This window comes from Odocoileus virginianus, chromosome 15 (genome assembly GCF_023699985.2).
Source record: "Odocoileus virginianus isolate 20LAN1187 ecotype Illinois chromosome 15, Ovbor_1.2, whole genome shotgun sequence".
NCBI classification, from domain to species: domain Eukaryota; kingdom Metazoa; phylum Chordata; class Mammalia; order Artiodactyla; family Cervidae; genus Odocoileus; species Odocoileus virginianus.
The window spans coordinates 31,044,534-31,067,938 of record NC_069688.1 but is presented as its reverse complement, the minus strand read 5'-3'; the positions used below and the strand labels follow the sequence as shown (position 1 = coordinate 31,067,938).

The following is a 23,405-nucleotide window of genomic DNA, read 5'->3' as shown; positions in this document are numbered from 1 at the left end:
ACTGTCGACTCTTTAGTGATTGGGTATTAGCAGGTTGATAGTTCCTTTCAATGACCTTTTTCTAAGAACAGGCAGTTTGGGGCAGAACAAAGAGGGACTTCTGTTAGAAGCACAGCTGTTAATGGAGATTTTGTAGCCTTAGATGAGTCCCCTAACTCCTCTCCATGTTTAAACTGGCACTAATAATCCCTATATTATAAAAGATGGGAATGATGCTTGCCAAGCACCTAGCAGGTGGTAGCTGCTTAGGAAACTGTGGTGAACTGCTTGATGATGTTACAATAATAATAATAATCAGCAGTGTATTTGAAGCCTTACGCTCATTAATTATTCAACATCTCCATTTGGTTTTCTGATATTGTCCTTGTCACTCACTGGTGCTCCAGTTACCGGAGTGAAGAAGTTTAATCTGGATAAATAGATGGCTCTTCTCTGATGCTGTGTTTCTGTCATATGAGATCATAACTTCACTTCATGGGGAAAAATGTGCAGAAGTCACTGTGCAGCCATTCATAATGGCATGTTTTTTAAAAGAACTAGTTGCCTTAACAATGAGGAAGTGACTCAGCATATAAAAAGTATACAATATTTTGTAATTTTTAAATGACATATTCAGGCTATTTTGAAATGTGAAAGTACATATTTGACCTACTAACAGAAATTGATACATAACAGTATTTCTTTGCTGGCAACTTGGCAAATGTTTCTCTAAAATCAAAGATCAAGGAGACTTCGGACTACAATAAATAGGGTTTTAATGTTCATTGCTTTACACAAAATTCAGTTCAGTTAAGTTGCTCAGTCGTGTCCGACTCTTTGCAATCCCATGAACCGCAGCATGCCAGGCCTCCCTGTCCATCACCAACTGCTGGAGTCCACCCAAACCCACATCCATCGAGTCGGTGATGCCATCCAACTATCTCATCCTCTGCTGTCCCCTTCTCCTCCTGCCCTCAATCTTTCCCATCATCAGGGTCTTTTCCAATGAACACCCAGGACTGATCCCCTTTAGGATGGACTGGTTGGATCTCCTTGCAGTCCAGGGGACTCTCAAGAGTCAAAGTTGTTTAACATGATAAAAATTGCTATTACCTATTTTTCTTAATAATGTAATAACTTTCATTTACTCATTCTAATGTAACAGTATATTCGGTATTCGTAATGGCAGGCTAAGATGAATTTTTGGAATATAATTTTATTTGTAAATTAGGCCTCTTTAGTTATCTCTGTTTTCTTCCTAGGTTGCCAAAATCTTGTGTATGTTCAATAAATCAGAGAAGGTAGAACGTTTGAACAGGGCTTTAGATGCTTAGTTAATCCCATACCAATAAAGAAACGCATGAGTCAGTGTATCATTCTATAGAAATTTATGTGGCAGTTTGGGACCTGAGGGTTTAAAAACGCTTGAGTCTTTTTTAAAAGGCATCTGACAGGTGATTTATATAAATTAGAGCCTGTATCTCATTTTTCTATTTCCTCTTATCACATCTAACAGGACTCTAATAAGTTGCTAGTTTTACATGAGAGTAGTGCCTCCAGGCCCTGTGGATGACACTGGACTTGGGCGTGTGATACAGTTGACAACACAGTTATCTACCCTAAGGTAGCCGACAGATTGACACAGAAATGTATGTACATAAGAAATAATGCTACATTGAGTAAGACTTTTTAAAAAAAAAACATATATAGACTTATCTCAAAAAAAGAAAAATATGAGATAAACATCAAGTGACAATCGTTTAGCGACAGAAAGAGCGGAGGAAGGAGACAGAAAACTGAAACGCACTTTTGCACTCTTCTCTACTTGCTCAATTCCAAAAGACTGATGGCTCTTGGAGGGTGAAGTGGTGGGTTTGGGTTTCATTTGTAATGAGCACATGTTCTTCTGTGTTCCACTCACTTATCAGCAAGAGTGTGAGGCCGCGGTTGTGAAATCAACTCCCTGACTGATTGAATCTGCCACCTATTAATACATTTCTTCTTTCAGTGCCTCGTTGAGTTTCTTTACAGCAGGACTGCTGGTTTCTCTGAGTCATATCGGTCTGTCTTGTCTGTCTATCTGTGTTCCTACCTGAAAGGAAGCCTGCCTTAAATGTAAATGCCTTTACTACTGATGAATTAATTCATGGGCAAAAGTAGAGAAAAGGCCAGGTGGGTGCCATGCCTTTTCATTTCAGGACTCAATGTGGATTGTCTCTCTCGTGTTTTATGACATTTTATGACAACTGCACTTAAGTAAGGGGCAACCTCATATTAAAATCGTGGCTCGAGAACTGCGCAGTGGTACCAGGAATGCAGATCCCTGTGATTTGAAATATGTGAACCCCAAAACCGAATTTCAAGAAGGGTCTTCTCCAGCAGTATTCTCAGCACTGTTCCTGAGAATGTTTGTGTCTAAGGTTGTCTCCTTAGATAAATTCTGACATTTTGGTATATGAATGAGGTAGACTAATTCATGGGATTAAATTCTCATTCATTTGATAGAAGATTAAATGCTTCATTGAAAAATGCCAAAGGGTATTTTTAATTTGGAGTCTCAGTTTTCATGGAAACACTAGCTAATTGGAGCCTTGAGGAGTAACAATGAAGTATATTCTTAATTTCTAAAGTAAATGATTAATTGTATTAACTTTAAGGAAGTCTTCCAAAGTTTTGTTTTTACAGGAGAAATATTAACAAATTTATTTTTGGTTTTGTCCATGTATAAAATAAAAATCTTATGTGGACTGTATAATGTGCATATTGATTTGATGAATGGTGATGACTGGTCCTGTGTCAAATAGGATAACCCAGGGAGAGACTGGGAGGGCAGGCACCACCTCTGTCCCTAGCTGCAACACAGGATTTGCTGCTTAGTAGGTGCTGAATAACTATTTATTGAATCTCTAAACAACTGATTAACTACTTCACGTCAGCAGTCTAGACTGTAAGTACCAGCCCTGCCAGTGCTCAAGACCTCTCTAAGCCTCAGTTTCCCCATTGGTAAAGTGGGTATGACAATGTTTGCTCTGTTGTTTTAAAAGGAGACTGTGATTGTCTAGGAAAAGTGCGTGACATCTTTGAAAACTGGAAAGTTCTTTATATAGGCAATCATTTTGAGAATTGTCATGTTGCTAGGTACTGCTTATTAGTACCATTTACTAGTTAGTACTAGTGTCCTGTTAGCATTCAATAAATGCATACTTAAATCAAGAAAAAAAAGATTGCGTTTAAACTCCTATGTATAAAATAAATAAGATACAAGGATGTAATGTACAACATAGTGAATATAGCCAATATTTTCCCTGGTGGCTCAGACAGTAAAGAATCCACCTGCAGTGTGGGAGACCCTGGGTTGATCCCTGCATCAGGAAGATCCGCTGGAGAAGGAAATGGTAACCCAATCCAGTACTTTGGCATGGAGAATTCCATGGAAAGAGGAGCCTGGCAGGCTACAGTCTATGGGATCGAAAAGAGTCAGACATGACTGAGCAACTTTCACTGTATATAGAGTATGATCTACAAAAATATTGAATCACTGTTATATATCTGAAACTAATATAATATTGTTGACTGTACTTCGACTACAAGTAAATAAACAGACTTGGAAACAAAAAAAGTGTACTAAAACTAAAATTGAAGTGAAATTAGTGGTCTAATCACTTTAATTTACCTCTAAAGTTTTTTTGAAATACTGTCTTTATTTTGACATAATTGTAAATCCTATATGTATTTAATCTACTTTTGTTGTTTCTTTGGGGAAGGAAACTCAAAAGCATATACTTGGACATCTGAACTATTATTTCTCAGCAGCATTGCCCATTAATAGGTTTTTAAATACATGAGAAGCTTCTTATGTAAGAGCAAGAAAAGGATAATGGAAGCCATAATATGAAGGTTTAAGATGTGGATAACTGAAAACCTGGCTTATGATAGATTGCCACCACTGCTTTGGAAATTAGGTTCAGATATATATCACATAAAATTCACCGTTAGATATGCTGGAAATTTAATGACAGGGTTTTGTTGAAATGAGATCTTGTGGGTTTTGATGAAGAAAATCAATCAGGATATGCCTTATCTTTTATTCTCTCTTCTGGCTGCTCAGTGTGCAATTAAATTGACTCTGCAGGACCACAGAGTGTCACATATATTAATTTTATACTCACCCAGCCTGTATTAACTTTATGCTAGCACTTGCTGATAAGGGACACCCAAAAGGCATTAATAAACTTATAACTGTGAGCTGGAATCACAAATACTGTGGTCCTAAGTTTTGTTTTCAGTCTTCTCTCTATATGTCTTTAATTAGATGATATATTCATGATTGAATATATCCGAGTTTATTTCTGCTGTACATTGGGCATTGTGATGAAGCCCTGGGTAGCAAAGATTTATGACCCCAAATTATGTCCAGGCAGGGAGATGGGACATGATCTCACATCAATTTTGAAAGCCAGCTAATCGATATATGTAAACTTACATACACAAATGATTCTGGAGTCCTTGATGAAAACCACAGTCACCCCTGTGACCCTCCCGAGTTCTGGGAAAAAAATCAAGAGCGAGGATAAAATAATTGGCAGATAAGGTTCACCTGTCATCAGTATTACTGGTATAGGCCAGATGGGAGGGTGAAGTTTATTTATTGTAGTGAGGCAGAACCTGAGAGATGAGCACAAGTCACAGTAGCTGGGACAGGCCTGTGGGCCAGAAGGATCAGATTATGGCATGGAGGGTCAGAGGCCAATTCCCAGGGGGCAGCTCCATCCCTAAAGAAGATAGAGAGGAGCTAAAATAGCCACCCGGGCTTCCCAGGTGGCATTATTGGTAAAGAACCCGCCTGCCAGTGCAGGAGATGTAAGAGACATGGATTCAGTCCCTGGGTTGGGAAGATCTCCTGGAAGAGGGAATGGCAACTCACCCCAGTACTCTTGCCTGGAGAATCCCATAGACAGAGGAGCCTGGTGGGCTACAGTCCAAGGGATCACACAAGAGTTGGACATGACTTAGTGACTGAACGACAATAAAACCAGGGTACCTAGTTTATGCTCCCTGGAATCACACACTGATCCACCTCCCTCCCCTTAAATGAAGAAGTCAAAAGAGCCAGAAGTGTTATCTGCTTGACCTGCTTGATCAGGGGAAAAGGGATTTAACCCCAGTACAGGACAGGTAAGAATATTTGATGCCAAATGAACTGGGCAGAAAGTAAGGACAGAAGGAAAAGAGAAAAGCCTTACCAAGAAGGATGGTCAGGAGTTAGAGATGAGGGGAGAAGGAGTGGAACATTCCAGACAAGAATAATAGAAGCCAAGACAGGGGAAGGTGAATTTGTTCTGGAAAGGAGCTGGGCTGGCCAGTCAAGTCAGAGAGGTTTTAGAGTTCCTGCCACAGGAAATTGGGGGCTCCCTCCTTAACCAAGGAGCTTTCAGAAGTGGAACACTAGAGTATTTCTTTCTGAATGTGTAAGAGATAGTTTTTTTCTTTTTTCCTTTGTTGCTTCCTAGCACATTGAACTCAGAATGTTTTCCTGTGTTTGCATGGTTCTCTCTGTAATTTATCCTGGCTAATTACGTTTAACTATAGGCTTTTAAGTATATATTGAACTCAGTGACTAATCATTAGATTTCAATAGCAAAGAGTCTGTAATCTTTTGAAGTTATATGACCTATGTAAGGATATGTTGCAGAGAGAAATGATTCCTTCTCTTTCTGTGATAAAAATCTTGTCTGTAGTTACATTAACAGCTGCCTTTAACACATGGTTGTTGTTCAGTCGCCAGGGCCAGTCCTACTCTTTGCAACCCCATGGACTGCAGCACTCCAGGCTCCTCTGTCCTCCACTATCTTCCAAAGTTTGCTCAGATTCACATCCACTGAGTTGATGATGCCATCTAACCTCTTATCCTCTGCCATCCCATTCTCCTTTTGCCATCAGTCTTTCCCAGCATCGGAGTCAACTATAAATAAAATAGATAATCTTACTATATGGCACAGGAAATTATTCTGTAGTGATCTATATGGGAAAAGAATCTGAGAAATGATGAATGTATGTGTGACTGAACCACTTTGCTCTACACCTGAAATTAACACAATGTGTGTGCATGCTTAGTTGCTCAGTCATGTCCAACTCCCTGTGACCCTATGGACAGTAGCCCATCAGGTTCGTCTGTCCATGGGGTTCTCCAGGCAAGAACACTGGAGTGGATTGCCATGCCCTCCTCCAGAGGATCTTTCCAACCCAGGGATCGAACCTGTGTCTCCTGCGTCTCCTGCATTGGCAGGCGGGCTCTTTACCACTAGCACCACCTGGAAAGCCCTAAATTAACACAACATTGTAAATCAACTACACTCTAGTACATTTTTTTAAAAGGTACCTTTAAAAAGGATTTAGTTCTGAAGATAGTTTTTAAAACTGAAGTTTGTAGTATATGTCAGTCTGGGTGGACCCAGTAGAATCCATGCTACAAAGACATGCTCTAATACATTCAGGAGCCAGCAGGCTGTTGATATTTGAAGACTTCTTCTGTTGTTTATGGATCATAGTAAACATTTCTCCAAATTAAAGTCTTTAGAAACTGGGCTTCAAGGAACAATAACAATCAATTATGAAATTATTTATTACATAGATTTTGTGGATATTCCATTCATTAAATTATGTTTGCTCCAAAACAGCATTATTAAAAAGGAAAAAAAAACTGTCTTTGGTGCTGTAAGACTCTAAGATGGGTGTATCCTGTACCCCATAAATCAGTTTTAACTCTTTGCTGAATACTTTGAGTATGGAATGGTGGGTGAGAGGAGAGAAAACCCATGGGTTTCTTTCCCTGTCTTTGGGGTGTTTGGAATTTCACTCGGGAGATATGACAAGCAGTTGCATGGCAGGTGATAAATCTTAATACAAAAAAGTGTGTGAATAAGGACCAGAATATCTGCTGCTAGTCATTCATTGCCTGGTCCCTTCAGAAGACTTACTGAATGGTCTGGCAAGTGTTAAGATGTCGTGTTCCTTTGCCTGACACCCTGACAAATGCTACTGTCTTGTCTTAGCACAGAGGTCATTGGTTCGCCACAAAACTGACATTCCCTCCACTGTCTAAAGCCTGGTAGTTTTAAGAGTTTGTTTTTTGACTATCGTTTATCATTTTATCTCACTTCCCTCCTAACTGTTATGTTTATCCAACTTAGTGTATCTCTAGTGACATAGAAAATTGTATCTCTAGTTGACATAGAAAGAAGAGAAAGTTGGATGCTTCATGACAAAAGAAAAGTTCTGAGATCTAGTTACGCTGCTACAACTAGGCAGTAGGGTGGTCTGAGTGACTGAGCCAGACGGGCAATGCCCTGGGGTCCATCACGTTTTCTGTTGGATGCTGTATACATTCCAAGCTGCAGTTTTGTGTGTGTTTGTTTTCTTTTTTATTAGTGCAAAAGGTATATTTTGTTTTATCTCTGTGGCTGTTTGGCTTCTAAGGAGTTGACTTGTTTTAACAGCAATTCTTGTGGACTAGATTGGATTAAATGAACTCTGCCTTAAAAAAAAAGATACAGCTTTATGGAACTATAATTCTCATATCATGCAGTTCACTCGTTTAAAGTGTACATACAGTTCAGTGGCTTCCCCAGCGGCTCAAGCAGTAAGGAATCTGCCTGCAATGCAGGAGACACGGGAGATGTGGGTTCGATCCCTGGGTCAGGAAGAGTCCCTGAAGAAGGAAATGGCAACCCACTCCAGTGTTCTTGCCTGGGAAATCCTATGACCAGAGGAGCCTGGCAAGCTGCACTCCATAAAGTCACAGAGTCAGATACTATGGAGTGTGCATGCAGTTCACCTAATTAATTAATAAATCAGTGGTTTTCAGTATATTCACAGAGTTTTGCAACCATTGTCACGATCCATTTTAGAACATTCTTACAACTCTAAAGGGAAGTCCCTCACCCTTTAGCTGTCACCACCCACTTCGATTTCCCCATCTCCTGCACCGCTCCCAGCCCTAGGCAACCACAAGTCAACTTTATGCCTCTAATAAACCATTCTAATGAAGAAAGCAGCCAGAGGATATCAGGTGATGGACTTATTTTTGATGATTGGAACTGCTACTTTATAATATCTGAAGGAATAGTGTGATGTTCCTAAGTGTGACTGGTTAGAAGAATGAGTCTCATCAAAAATAATAATAAGCTGAAAGTAGCCACAAATTCAGCGTGTAGAAAAGTACTTTTCAGCCAGTGTCACCTGTGTGCATCAATCTTTGTCATCATCCCAGACCTACTTTACTCCACCTCTGTGCATGAGAGACATTTAACAGAATAAAGTCAAAAGGTACACACTACTATATATAAAATAGATAATTAACAAGGGCCTACTGGATAGCACATACTAGAAAGTGCATTAAAAAGCAGAGCCATCACTTTGCCAACAAAGGTCCGTATAGTCAAAGTTATGATGTTTCCTGTAGTCAATGGACAGATGTGAGACTTGGACCTTAAAGAAGACTGAGCAACAAAGAATAGATGCTTTTGAACTGTGGTGCTGGAGAAGACTCTTGAGAGTCCGTTGGACTGCACAGAGATGAAACCAGTTAATCCTAAATGAAATCAACCCTGAATATTCATTGGAAGGGTTGATGCTGAAACTGAAGCTCTAATACTTTGGCCATCTGATGCAAAGAGCTGACTCATTGGAAAAGACCCTGATACCAGGACTACATCACTGGGAGTCAGTCCCATCCATGTGCTCCCACGCTTACACTGAGATACACCTGCAAGAGTAATTTTTGTAACATTGTTTCTAACTTAGGAAAATCAGAAATAACCTAAATATCCATTGGCCTGGAAGTGTCTAAATATAGTATATCTGTAATACCACTGAAGGCTCTGTAGTTTAAAGAAATGAGATAACTCAGTGTTTACTAACAGAAAGTTCTCTAAGGTATAATAACTGAACATGAAGAAACAGTTGAACCATGTCTTGTGTAGAAAACTATAGCAAATATGTAACAAAGAAAGAAAAAATACCTTTAGATTTTTATATCTTTTAAGGCCTTTTTAAGGTGTTTTCCCCTCAACTCTAACAAAAATGTAAAGAGGTCGAATTCATGGGTGTCTCAGTCAGCAGTTGAATGTGATGACCAGCAGGCTTTAAGGAAAGCAGACAATGGGAGACAGAATGGGAGGGATGAGGTGGGGACCAGGAATTCAAAACACTCAGAAGTAAAAGGACATTTTAAAGAGGGAGCTGGGTTTTTTGTTTGATTTTTAGTAGAACAAGCACACAAAAAAGAAGTTTGTGTATCTTCCTGTAAAAGAGATCTAGGGTTTTAGTTGAGAGACAGAAGGATTCATGCATCTTGAACTACAATCGGCAAAGCCATTTGGCATAAAGATGGAGAAACAGCATCATGAGAGGAGAGTCAGTGGCAGCATTCATCAGCAGAGTAGAATTGCTTCTGCTCCACACTGGGTAAGGCCACCAAGAACCTATGCTTAGGGATCCACAGATAGTACGTAAAGTAGCAAATACCATCAGGGATGGCTACATATCTGAGGAACTGGAATGAAAGCTCTTTCTCACTTTGGTAACTCATTTGTTCCTCTCATTTTTCCTTCCTTTCTCTCTTCCCTCCCTTGCCCCTTCTTCCTCTTTTACACACGCACACACACATGTGCATCCCATGATACGCATCTGCCAGCCTGCAAACAAAAAAGAACAGGAACTAGTAGAAGACAGTGACGTCCAGAGGATAAGCACCTCCAACTAATCACAAGAGCTTTTCTGCCAAAAACATCATGTGAAAATTTTGTGGCCTGCTTTATCCTTAAAACTGTGAACCAGGTGGCACCAGACTTGTTGATAGCTTGAGAAACAAAGTGACAACGTCAGCTTTTAATTTGCCTAGTGGTTAATGTTTATGAACAACATGATGCTTTCGTACATAGGCGTTATTTCATTTGAGCCTCACATCAGCCCTTTGCAGGAGCTTCTCTTTTGGGAGCAAGACTCTGAGACCCAGAAATGGGCAAGAGAAGAAAAAGCAGGTCTCACACCTCAGTTTCTCAGCTGTTGTTATTTTGCCCAGCACCCTGATGCTTGCTTGGCCTTAGCAGAGTGTCCTTGATACCATACTGATTTGTCTCTCAAGTTAAACCTTTCAAACGTTAACAAGCTTGTTTCATCAGCTGTCCTAACTAATTTTAAAGGATCACAGAAGTCAGCAAACTGTATTTATCCATGTTATTTATTTATAAAATGGAGTGGTCCTTTGAGCAACAACAAAGAGCTGGGTAAATAAGGGGGATAGGTTGTGCTTTTTCAGGGGGTCACCAACAATAGCTTACAAAATAAAAATGGAGTATTTCAGAAATAATATTATTTTATCATTTGTGATACTAAGGTATTTGGGGTGCTAAAGGTATGAAATGCTATCATTAGCTGTGAGTAATGAAAGAGGGGGCTTCCCCGGTGGCTCAGCTTTAAAGAATCTGTTGGAGATGCTGGAGATGTGGGTTCGATCCCTGAGTCAGGAAAATACCCTGGAGGAGTGCATGGCAACCCACTCCAGTATTCTTGCCTGGAAAATCCCATGGGCAGAGGAGCCTGGTGGGCTGCAGTCCATAGAGTCACCCAGAGTCGTACACGGCTGAAATGACTGAGCACACACGCACGTGATGGAGGAAGGACTGTAGAGATGGGCTTTGAATCCCAGGCAGCCTCTGAGGTACGACCCTGATACCAGGGCTACACATATTGGCTATAGTTGATCACAGGAAGAAATAGCTGTTATTTCACTAATTCATTGCATGCAAACCCTAGCTTCTCCATTTGGAGGGAGAAAGCCAAGACATTGTCACTATCACACTACCTGAGAGAAGCAGGAGGACGATAAGGAAGTTGTTCAGTGATATATGTTCCCTTTTTACAAGTTTCCAGACACTACATTGCAAAACTGTTACCTTCCCCCGCAAGGCATCACAGAGCTATAAAGAGTACTCATGGAGTGAGGATGTAAATTAGCAGCTATTAGGGCCTGCTGAGGCCCTAAACTGAGGGCCACAAAGCTGCCCTGAGAGTCCCCTGGCTCTTCAGGGACCGCACTCGGGCTGAGCCCTGTGCCAGCAACACGGGGACCTGCCAAACAGGAGAGCAAGCCTCTGGTGGCCCATCCTGCGAGATCTGAGGTGAGTGTGTCTACAACACACCTTTCTTCTTTTCCCCTTTATGTGGGTCTGTATAGATTTTCTTACCTCTACTACTTCTTAGCTACAGGACAGTTACCATGGCAACACCTGTTGATGGCAGACAAAAAAAAAAAAATGTAATTCTGCAGTGAGGAGGCTGCTCCTATTTATCTGTTTCCCTCTCTCACAGTTGGATTCGGGGGACATCTTTGTTTCTTCTTCTTTCCAGGCTTGAGAGTGACCCCAGTTTTCTCTGTTTGGACAGATTGATATGGAAACTGCTCTCAGCTGTTGCACACGAGAAGATGCAGCCGTGTTGGCCCCTAGAGCGTTTGTTGTCTAATGATTTTTACTAGCTGTGATAGAAATCGTATCTTTGCCTAAGGGAATTCAAAATCTTTACTTTTTCTAAATCTTTAAAACTTATTTTTCCTTTCTCCTTTTCTCTTTTTTTCTGTTTTTGTTTATTAGCGTATAATTATAAAAGCTAATTTTATAATTAGTTTCTGCTGTACAGCAGTGTGAGTCAGCTCTGTGTTTACGTATCCGCTCCCTCTTGGACCTCTCTCCATCCCCACTCCTGTCCGTCCCTCCTACCCCTCTAGGTCATCACAGAGCCCTGAGCTGAGCTCCAGGGCTATACTGCAGGTCCCCACTAACAAACTGTTTTACACCTAGTAGTGTACTGATGTCAAACCTAATCTCCTTTTCTCTTATTTCCTTCTTCTCTTTTCCCTTCCCACCTTACTTAACCAAGTAGATGGGCTTACATTCCTTCTTTGACCAGACAAAGGGCCACAGTAAGTAAAGCCCAGATTTCACATCTCTCTTAAAATGCCATTAGCGTAGAGATCAAAACAGAGAAGAAAATAAAACCTGGGTTATATATAATGCCAATTAGTTCTGTGGTCAGATTAAAGGAAATATGTTCTAGATTGTAAATAAGTTGAAGAGACTTAAAACAAAAATAGGTGGCCCTAGTTGTAAAGAACCTGCCTGCCAGTGCAGGAGATGTAAGAGACGTGGGTTCGATCCTTGGGTTGGGAAGATCCCCTGGAGGAGGGAATGGCAACCCACTCCAGTATTCTTGCCAAGATAATCCCATGGACAGAGGAGCCTGGAAGGCTACAGTCCATATGGTTTCAAAGAGTCAGACATGACTGAAGCGACAGAGCACTCTAACCTTAAAAAATAGCAGTGTGCTGAAGAGTGGTCATATATGATCAGTTGCTTCTATCTTCATACAGAAACTTACATAGATCATCAGTAGTCCATATTTGAATGGGCATTTTGGTATGCCTTCTCTGAATGCATCATTGCAGGAGAATCTTTGGATGAGATGTGAAAAACATAAAAGGCACCAACCCTGGAGCCAGATTTATATGATGAGGGAGACATGCACAGATAGCTTCTGTGAAACATGGTGAGGCCAGGGCCACAGATCTGGAGGTAATGAAAAGTGGTTCTGGTTCAGCCTCTACCTTAACCAGCTGTGTGATCACAGCTGGGCATCAGCTTCCTTGTGGCTAAAATTAGTTAAGCTGAAATATTACAGTTTCTTTTCACTCTAAAATTACATTAATCTAACTCTGAAATATGTACAAGTGTAACAATAAAGCAGGGCAGACCTAAGGATGAATTCAAGGAAAAGCATGAATGACCCAAGAGTCAAAGAAAATAAGCTGAGCTATGACATCAGTCTAAAGAGATGTCCCAATAAAGCGAAAGAAAAAAAAAAAATCCCTAGGAATTTTGTTAAGTGAGATTCTTAGAGAATTCTCTCAGAACTTTGCTCAAGATTAAAGAAATGATTGAAAGTTTCCTCTAATTCTTCTTCATGATGTTGGAGTAATCAGTTCCTCAAACTATTATTGACAACAATGTCTAAATATACAGATTCCTTCCTTGAAGCTGTATCATGAGTTATGTGAACCTGCTTGTGAGTGCAATGTTCACTTGAATCATATTAGGGAATCCTCTCAGAACTTTCCTCAAGATTAAAGAAATGACTGAAACTTCTCTAACTGTGCTTCATGATGTTTGAGTAATCAGTCTCTCAATTATTACAACACCGTCTAAAAAATACAGATTCCTCCTTTGAAGTTGTATCATGAATTATGTGAACCTGCTTGTTATTTCAGTGCTCACCTGAATTCATATAATGAAGAAATGGGCTTCCCTGGTGGCTCAGATCGTAAAGAATCTGCCGATAATGTGGGATTCCTGGGTTCGATCCCTGGGTAGGGAAGATCCCCTGGAGAAGGGAATGGCAGTCCACTCCAATATTCTTGCCTGGGGAATTCCATGGACAGAGGAGCCTGGCGAGCTACAGTCCATGGGATTGCAAAAAGTCAGACTCAACTGAGTGACTAACGCACATACACAGTGAAGAAATAACTCCGGTGTAGCTGCTGGGTTGCTGGGTAAACTTCTTGATATGAGAAGCCAAAGTGATGAATGCTGCCTTGGTAACACTCATCTCTAGTCCTATTTATTATTTTTTTCAAATTTCGTATTGGAGTATAGTTGATTTACATTGTTATGTTCAGATATACAGCAGAGTGATTCATATGTGTATATGTGTGTGTGTATATGTATATATTATATGTGTGTATGTGTGTGTGTATGTGTGTGCGTGTGCTAAGTTGCTTCAGTCATGTCTGATTCTTTGCTACCCCATAGACTGTAGCCTGCCAGGCTGCTCTGTCCATGGGATTCTCCAGCCAAGAATACTGGAGTGGGTTGCCATTTCCTTCTCCAGGGGATCTTCTCAACCCAGGGATCAAACCCATGTCTCATGTCTTCTGCATGGGCAGATGGGTTCTTTGCCTATAGTACCACCTGAGAAGTCCATATGTGTGTGTGTGTGTGTAATATATACATATATATATATATAAACTTGGAAGCCATTTTTTCATGTACTAGTTCTTTTAATTTCCTAGAATCACCATAATAAAGTCCTATAGACTACATAGCTTCGTGGATATGTGCTCAATTGCTCAACCATGTCTGACTCTTTTCAACCCCATGGGCTGTAGCCCACCATGCTCTTCTGTCCACGGAATTTTCCAGGCAAGAATATTGGAGCTGGTTGTCATTTCCTTCTCCAGGAGATCTTCCCCAACCATATGGAAACTGATTCTCCTGCATCTCCCGCATTGGCAGGTGGATTCTTTACCCCTGAGCCACCTGGGAAGCCTGGGTAGCTTAAACATCAGAAGTGTATTCTAGATCTAGAAATGTATCCTGGATCAGGGTGTCAGCAGGGCCATTTCCCTCCTGAAGGTCCTAGGACAGGACCTGTTGCAGACCTCTCTGCAGCTCTTGGTACATCTTTGGATGGTGGTAACCTACCTCCAGGCTTCCCAGGCTTCCTGTGTGCACCTCTCAATTTCCCCTTTATAAGGACCAAGTCACACCCCTGCACACCCCTTTGAAACTCAGAGACTTTACAGACAACAGTTTTTCAATAATGGGGTAAATAGCCAGAGCTCAAGTGTGACCTGTGCTCTGACCCCACAGAGCTGTTGCTTCAGGTCAACACAGACCACACAGCCAGCTCTTTAGAACCTTAAGAAGAGAGGGAAGGGCCCTTTCTGTCTTGAATTACTCAGAGGCTGGGACTCCTAGCAGTATTTTTCTGTGAATTTTTGAATCTTGAATGTACAGATGGGCAAACCTCAGGTCTCCTTCTTCAGCTTCCTACGTAAGAACAAGTCTTCTTACATCCCCACCCCCCCACTTCACTCCTGCCCACCACCAAACACGTATACACCCATTTGCACAACTTCTTCCAAAAAAGATCGGTGATCAGCAACCCTCCACCTTCACCACCCCTTCAGTGGTCCCAGGATGAGTTAAAACGGTGGTTATTCCTCATCAGGACATGTCCAGAGGCTGATCTTGGGCTCTGGGATAAACAACAGCAGTGGGCCTGCTGGCTACCCAGTTAAATATCCGTCATTAGGCAGAACCTAGCCAAAACCATAGGCTAAATATATGGCGGCCTAAGTCCCAGTCCAAAAGACAGCTTCCCAGATACAGAGTGGGAGGGAATGGAGTAATATTTACTTTTTGTTTTTGTTTTTGTTTTTGTTTTAGCAAAGAAATACCATTGAAAGGTAAATAAGGAAATGAATGTCCTTTTTGGTTGCCTGGGTTATTATTCCCTGTTTATTTACATTGGCTAGGATGTCTTTAAATATTTTTTTAACTTCCCATTCATAAACTAACCTTTAGAGGAGTCAGTTTATTTTCTGTTTGCTGAAGCAAGATGTAAGTTCTGAAACTAAGCTTTTTAATGTTTGTATTTATGCTACCTTGCTTTTTGTTCAGATATCTGAAAGGCATGCAGCTTTCCTCAAATGCATTAAATTTGCATAACATAAAGTATTCTGATTTTTGCCATCAAGAAAGGATTTTTTTAACTGTTGAGTGCTTTGGTCATTTTTATTTTTTCTCTGTTAATATTGAAACTGCAGGAAATTCATGCCCAAGCCTTGCTCACTTGGGATGCAGGCTTACAGATAAGGCTTATAGCAAAAGGTGTCATTTTAAGCCTCTTTCCAAGTGACGATACTAACGAAAAAGAAGTTTTATTAATAATAATGTCATTTATTAATGTCTAATAAAATGTCATTTAATGACTCAGTATATGTATTATTACTGTGTCTATGCTTCCCTGGGTTCCATATATTGTAGATAGTACAGGGTTCTGTGTTGAAGGATTTTCATCTTCCATTCCCTCGAATATAGTCTTCTTGGAAAGGGGATTATTTTCATTAAGCCACACCAGTGAAGGGGATTTTCAGAGGGAATTATTTTCCCAGTGTCATAAATTTTTTGATGCTTTAAAAAAAATCCTTTTTTTTCCCCTTCATCTTATCTTCAGAGTGGTCTCTCTTTGACACCTCTGTGAACCACTCTTTCTTGCCTTTTCCATTTTTTTTGTTCTCAGTAAGGAAAACAAAATTTTAAAAAACACTCTTTTCTTAATGGACTGTTGCTTTGCACACACTAGGGATTTCAGCTGTTAGATTGTGTGAAAATGAAGCAAGAGACATCAGATGGTGTGATGACTAGAAGTGTTAACATGGTAAATACGAGGAAGGCTGGAAGTGTGAGCTAAAGCAGTCTGAGGTGGGGGGTGGGGTGGAAAAGATGAGACAGCTGGGAGAACCAGCAAGAAAAATGGCCAGAAAACATGAGGGAGCTTAACAAGAGAAGTGCAGCCCAAGGAAAATAAGAATGCAGGAGAAGGAAGCATCGTAAGTCATGTTTTTCCAATATTCACAGTATGTGTGCATGCTCATTCGTGTCTGACTTTTTTCAACCCCATGGACTGTAGCCCTCCAGGCTCTCCTATCCATGGGATTCTCCAGGCAAGAACCCTGAAGTGGGTTGCCATTTCCTTCTCCAGGATTCACAGTATACCTTAGCCCATGTAATTGCTGAACCATTGAGCATATGCAGTTTTGAGTACTATGTACACATACCATTGAATACTATGTAGTTTTCTTGGATGACTACAGTGAAAGGCTCAATATTGAAATTTTAACAGAAGAATATGGCTTTGTTTTGAGGTTGATATCTATTATACTGACAGTTTTTTAAACCCATTATAGAATTCAGCAGGATTAATAACAAATAGCACATATTTGTTTAGAGATATATTTGATGATTCTTTAACCAAAAGGGTATCACATTGCTAATATTTAATATTTGGATAAAGACAGGGTATGTATAATGAACTTGATTAATAACTGGTTTTTTAAGTCTGTCGAGAGGAAACTAGTAAATTGCTCTCTTCCTGGAAAAAGGTTTCTGTTATTTGAACCTAGGGCTTCCCCGATGGCTCAGTAGTAAAGAGCCTGCCTGCAAAGCAGGAGACCCAGGTTCAATCCCTGGGTCAGAAAGATCCCCCGGAGAAGGGAATGGCAGCCCACTCCAGTATTCTTGCCTGGGAAACCCCGTGGAGAGAGGAGCCTTGCAGGCTAGAGTTGCAAAGAGTCAGATACAACTTAGCAGCTAAACAGCAACAGCAATTTGAACCTAATCCTGTTCTAGGAAACATGAGGACTCACTTGGGTAAAACACTGGAAATATGCATGGCCCAAAACTGGGCGAGATGGCTAATATAATAACAAATGAAGGAAACAGAATTGGAGAACATCTCGACATTTAACACAGTGACCCAGATCTAAGGCAGATATAGTGCAGGGATGTCAAGAGCACCTCACTACCACTGCCACCAATTAAATTGCAAAAAGGCAGTAAAGAGAGATGTTTAGTTCCCCTGGGGCGGGGGAGATGATACATGAAGAGGACCAAGTTGGGAGGTGACAGAGAAGGTAGGAGGAGACTTGCTGGGTGCTGACGCTTTCATTTTTTGACATTCTCTTATTTGAAGGCAGTTCTCCAGATGAATTAACACTGCACCCGTGAAGAGGAGCACAGGACTCTTACATGTGTCAGTCCAGATACTACACTTTTATTTAGAAAACCTGGGTGTTCATTGGAAGGACTGATGTTGAAGCTGAAACTCCAATACTTTGGCCACCTGATGCAAAGAGCTGACTCATTGGAAAAGACCCTGATGCTGGGAAAGATTGAGGGCAGGAGGAGAAGGGGAAGACAGAGGATGAGATGGTTGGATGACATAACCGACTTGATGGACATGGGTTTGGGTGGACTACAGGTGTTGGTGATGGACAGGGAGGCCTGGGGTGCTTCGGTTCATGGGGTCGCAAGGAGTTGGACACGACTGAGTGACTGAACTGAACTGAATCTGTCAAAGCTATGGTTTTTCTAGTAGTCTTGTACAGATGTGAAAGTTGGACCATAAAAGAGGCTGAGTGCCAAAGATTTGATGCTTTCGAATTGTTCTCTCTAAAGCAGGAAATACTTAAGATGTTTAAGCCTACCCACAGTGTGTAGGGCATCCAGCCATCACATTCTAAGTCTTGCCCACAGTCGTCTTGCTCAGTGCTGACTGAGTGTTGGTTGAATTTTGATCTCCCATGCTGAGAATGGTATTGCCTCAATGCTGACCACTGGGATGACCACCGCTGCATTCCAAGTAGCCTTCTTTTTTTTTTCCAAGTAGCCTTCTTTACCATCCAGATGTAAGATCTGGTATCCCAGGCTTGACTCCAGTTTCCCAGGAAAATCACTGCTGGGCCTTCTAAGTTTAACTCTTTCTCTTCCCATCTGTCTCAGTGTCTGGAACTCATAATCTACTTTGGGTACCATGATCTATCATGATCTTGCCAAGAATTGTGCCTCTTACCCTGCCTCCTTGCCCAGTGGCAAGATTCTGTAGCCATGACTGGACCTCAGGGATGGTAGCGGGCACCTTCCTGATTCACCTGCTTGTTGCTCCTTGCTGAGAGCTCTGCCCTCCCTGTGATAACTGGGCCCTGAGAATTCCCCTCCCACCATCCCTGAAACCCAGATGAGGGTGATTTCCTAAATCAGATCAAGGTTACCTTGTCCATCAGATGTTGTGTTTGGTTCCTGGGTTGGGTTTTGCACCTGGATTGGGCTCTCTGCCTACTCTGCTCTCATGAGCAGGCCTGGCCAGGACTCAGCTCCTTTCTCCTTGCAGCCTTTGTTCTCTTTGAGTCATGCTAACGAGTGGAAGGGTTAGTCGCTCAGTCATGTCCAACTCTTTGTGATCCCATGGACTGTAACCAGCCAGGCTCCTCTATCCATGGGATTCTCTGAGCAAGAGTACTGGAGTGGGTTGCCATGCCCTCCTCCAGGGGACCCAGGGATCGAACTCAGGTTCCCTGTATTGTCAGCAGATTCTTTACTGTCTGAGCCTCCAAGGGAATGAGTCATGCTAAAACTGAAAGTGTTAGTCACTCAGTCATGTCCGACTCTTTGCAACGTTATGGACCGTAGCCCACCACGGCTCTCCATGGAATTCTGTAGGCAAGAATCCTGGAGTGGGTAGCCATTCCCTTCTCCAGGGAGCGAACCAGGGGAGTGAGTCACACTAGATGATACTCAAAACTACACTCTTTGAAATGGAGAAGGGGACAGTCAAAGTCAGGGAAACAGGGATCTCTTTAAATATGTGTCTTTAAGTATTTTAGATGTTGCCCTGTAGAACAGTACTGGACTTGTCCTGCATAACCCTAGAAATTGAACCAGGACTCAAACTAGTCTACAGCCACAAGCCCTCCTTACCCCTAGCTCAAACCTGACAGTGCTTCCCAGAGACAGAAAGGGATTCCTTCTCAAAGCCTTTCATTTTTTTGTTGTTTGTTTGTTTTTTTTAATTTATTTATTTTTTGGCTGTGCTGTGTCTTCGTTGCTGTGTGGGATTTTCTCTAGTTGCAGCAAGTGGGGGCTACTCCTCATTGCAGTGTGTGGGCTTCTCATTGCAGTGGTTTCTCTTGTTGAGGGGCATGGGCTCTAGGCTGTGTGGGCTCAATAGTTGGGGTACAAGGGCTTAGTTGCTCCAGGGCATGTGGGATCTTCCCCGACTAGGGATCAAACCCATGTCTCCTGCATTAGCCGATGGATGCTTCACCACTGAGCCACCAGGGAATCCCCTAGGTGCCTTTCATTATGGGAGGGAATCCATGATAAGCTGGAATAGCATGTTGAAGTTTTGTTTATCAGTTTGTTTCCATTTTGCTGCTGCTGTTTAATCGCTAAGTCGTGTCCAGCTCTTTGGGACCCCATGGACTGTAACCCACCAGACTCCTTTGTCTATGGGATTTCCTAGGTAAGAATACTGGAGTGGGTTGCCATTTTCTTCACCAGGGGATCTTACTGACCCAGGGATCAAATCCACATCTCCTTAATTGGCAGGCAGATTCTTTACCATTGAGACACCAGGGAAGCCCTTATTTCCACTAAAACATGGATAGGATAGGGTTTACTTAGCTGGCATTTGCACATGAGATATATTGCCATGGTAATACGTCCATTATGAGCAAACCTACAGTCCTACTCCTTTTTCTGTCTTCAGGGACTGCAAGTGAGAGCAGCTTCATTATTGCAATATCCTGGAGTCTGCTCTGATTTTTAAAAATTCACTCAAACAGTGAATAAATATTGCGTGATTATTGTATCTTAGGCACTGTGATTCATTGCTTAGAGCATTTAACTGCTATTTTAAGCTGAGTATTTTTGACATTGCACTCACGAGCTAGAAGTTACAGACATTGGAGAGAGGGTTAAAGTATCAAGTGAGGTTGGATTTATAGGTCACCTTTAAATTTCTTTTAAATTTGAGAATTATTCATTGAACTCCTTGAGTAAATGTCTCCTTACAAAGGAGCTCCTTAAGTCTAGTCTCATATTGACTAGATGTCTGGCCTGTCAAGCATGCATTTGGAGTCGAGTTGCTCAAATCTGTACTACCAGATCCCAGTATTTATCTACCCAGATTGCAGGGAGGTTTGCTAACAGCGTCATCACTGCTGCCCTAGGAGGGGCTGTAGGGCATAGTTTTCAAGAAGTGCTCCTCTCCCTAAACTTCTCTTCAGCAATGGCAGCTGGGCCAGGCCATCTGTCAAGTGTGTAACCAATCCCTTGGGGTCCCAGTGGCCCAGAATTCAAATTCTATTTTAGCTTCTCTAAGAGGCTTTAGCTAGAGTGAGCCTTCAGGTTAGTCACCAAAATTCAAGTCAGTCCTAATGAGGTGGGTGAACCGAGAACCTATTATACAGAGTGAGCTAAGTCAGAGAGAGAAAGACAAATATTGTGCATTAACGCATGCATGTGTAATCTGGAAAGATGGTACTGATGAACCTATTTACAGGGCAACAATGGAGATGCAGACCTAGAGAACAGACTCATGGACACAGTGGGGGAAAAGAGAGGGTGGGATGAGAAAAGAGTGGAAATGTGTACATTTTGCCAAAGGTAAAATAGATAGCAAGTGGGAATTTGCCACGTGACACAGGGAGCTCAAACCAGTGCTCTGTGACAACCTAGAGGGGTGGGATGGGGTGGGAGATGGGAGGGGGTTCCGAAGGGAGGGAACATATGTATACCTGTGGCTGATTCATGTTGATGTATGGTAGAGGCCAACACAATATTGTAAAGCAATTATCCTCCAATTTAAAAAGAAAAAAATCCAACATGAATTCCCAGAGTCCATTTGTTGGAGCCTCTTATGAATGACCTCATCCATGTTAAGAACCTGGTCAGAGTCCCCATGAGAACTATCTGTCAGAGAAGCTGGTGGAGAAGAAGCAGTGCTGAGCTTGGCTTCTGCTGATTTAGTGTATGTGGTGGGGGGCGGGATGGGGGGCAGTCATAGTTGAATAGATACCTGGTTTCAGAAACCCTGAAATTCCATTTAGCAGAAAAAAGAAGTCAGCGTGGATAAGTCATCATTTGCGGTAATTAGCTGCTGTCCACACTCGGAGATAGTCACGGTCTGAGATGGGACCTGAAGGAAAACTTGGTCCACACAGAATTGTATTCAGCTTGTCTCAGTCAGACTGGTAGTTTTCATGGAGCTGGGCGATCCTGCTTTAGAGCAGCAGGACCAGTGATTCCAGCAGAAATTACCCTTGGGTTTGCCATGTGCTGTGTTCAGTCGCCTCAGTCATGTCTGACTCTTTGCAGTCCCGTGGACTGTGACCCCTCAGGCTCCTCTGACCAAAAGGGATTTTTCAGGCAAGAATATTGGAGCAGGGTGCCATTTCCTCCTCCAGGGGATCTTCCCGACCCTGGGGTCGGACCTGCATTTCTTATATTGGCAGGCAGATTCTTTACTGCTGAGCCACCAGGGAAGCCCCATTTGGAGACATATCTACTCAAATCCTTTGCCTGTTTTTTGGGGTTATTTGTCTTTTCATCATTGAGTTATGAGAGTTCTTTGTATATTCTAGATAAAAGGTCCCCAACCTCTGGGCCACAGACCAGACCTTCGCAGGTTAGGAAGCAGGTCACACAGCAGAATGTGAGCAGTGGAAACAATGAAGCCTCATCTGCTGCTCGCCATCACTCACATTACTGCTTGAACCATCCCCCCTCCCGCATCCGTGGAAATACTGTCTTTCATAAAACCTGTCCATGGTGCCAAAAAGCGGTTGGGGACTGCTGCTTTATCAGATATGATTTGCACATATACTTTTTTCATTCTTTGGGTCATCTTTTCACTTTCTTGATAGTAGCCTTTAAAACATAAAAAAATGTTTTTAATTTAGATTAAGCTTAAATTATCTATTTTTCTTTAATTACTTGTGCTTTTGGTATTACATCCAAAATACCAGTGCCAAATCTGAGCTCATTTAAGACTTACCCTTATGTCTTCTAAGAGTTTTGTAGTTTTAGCTGTTAAATTTAGGCATTTGATCCATTTTGAGTTAACTTTTCTATGCAGTCTGAGTTGAGGATCCAACTTCATTCTTTGGCATGGAGCTATCCAGTTGCCCCAGAATCTTTCGTTGGAAACACTGTTCTTTCCTCACTGAATAGTCTTGGCATCTTTGTAAAAAATCAATTGGCCATAGATTTGCGGGTTTAGTTTTGGATGCTGAATTCTGTTCCATTTATCTAGATGTCTATCCTATGCCAGTACCACACTGTCTTGATTACCTTATTTCCCTGGAATGTTTCTGACTGGTGAAATGCATGTTCTGAAGATGCAAAATTATGTACCGTTTTTATGTTATTAAATTAGCAGTCAAATAACGTGTTCAGTTTTAAAATCAGACTCCTTACCCCTGTCTAATAATACAGATAGCATACGCAAGCAAGTTAATTCCCATACATATTGGTAAGATTTGGCTCTTTAAGAAGCATGTTTATTCTTTTCATTTTATTTTTTTAATGTAGCAGTTTGCTTTAGATAATAAATTTTGCTCATATCACTAATGAACTCAAGAGCGTTCTCTGGGATTGACAGTGACAATGTGGGAGAGTGGAGAGGTTTGCAGTTGTAATCTGTATCTAAATATATCTGTATGGCAGGCGCTCAGGAGGAGGGTTTGATTTGAAATCTAATGAAAGATGGAAAGATGGCTCTTTTCTGTCAAGCCCTTCACCCAGTGAAGCCCTGCCCTCTCTGCTAGCTTGATTGACAGTGGAAAGACCTGGAGTTGAGTTGGAGAACAGCAGCCCTTGACTGTGTGACTTATTCTAATCTTTTTAGACTTTTTTTTTTAAAGGAAAAAAATAATGTAGCTAAATGCAGCGGCAAACAAAAGTCAGCCGCTTCTTACTTGGTAACTATCAGGGAAACAATAGCTGTACCTAAAGATAGTATAAATAATC

General features: G+C 41.6%; 1 protein-coding gene across 3 annotated transcripts in view; it reads left to right on the top strand.

The window, feature by feature from the left end:
- PAG1 (phosphoprotein membrane anchor with glycosphingolipid microdomains 1) overlaps positions 1–23,405 on the top strand; it is a 159,291-nt gene that overhangs the window by 64,993 nt on the left and 70,893 nt on the right. The window lies entirely within an intron of this gene.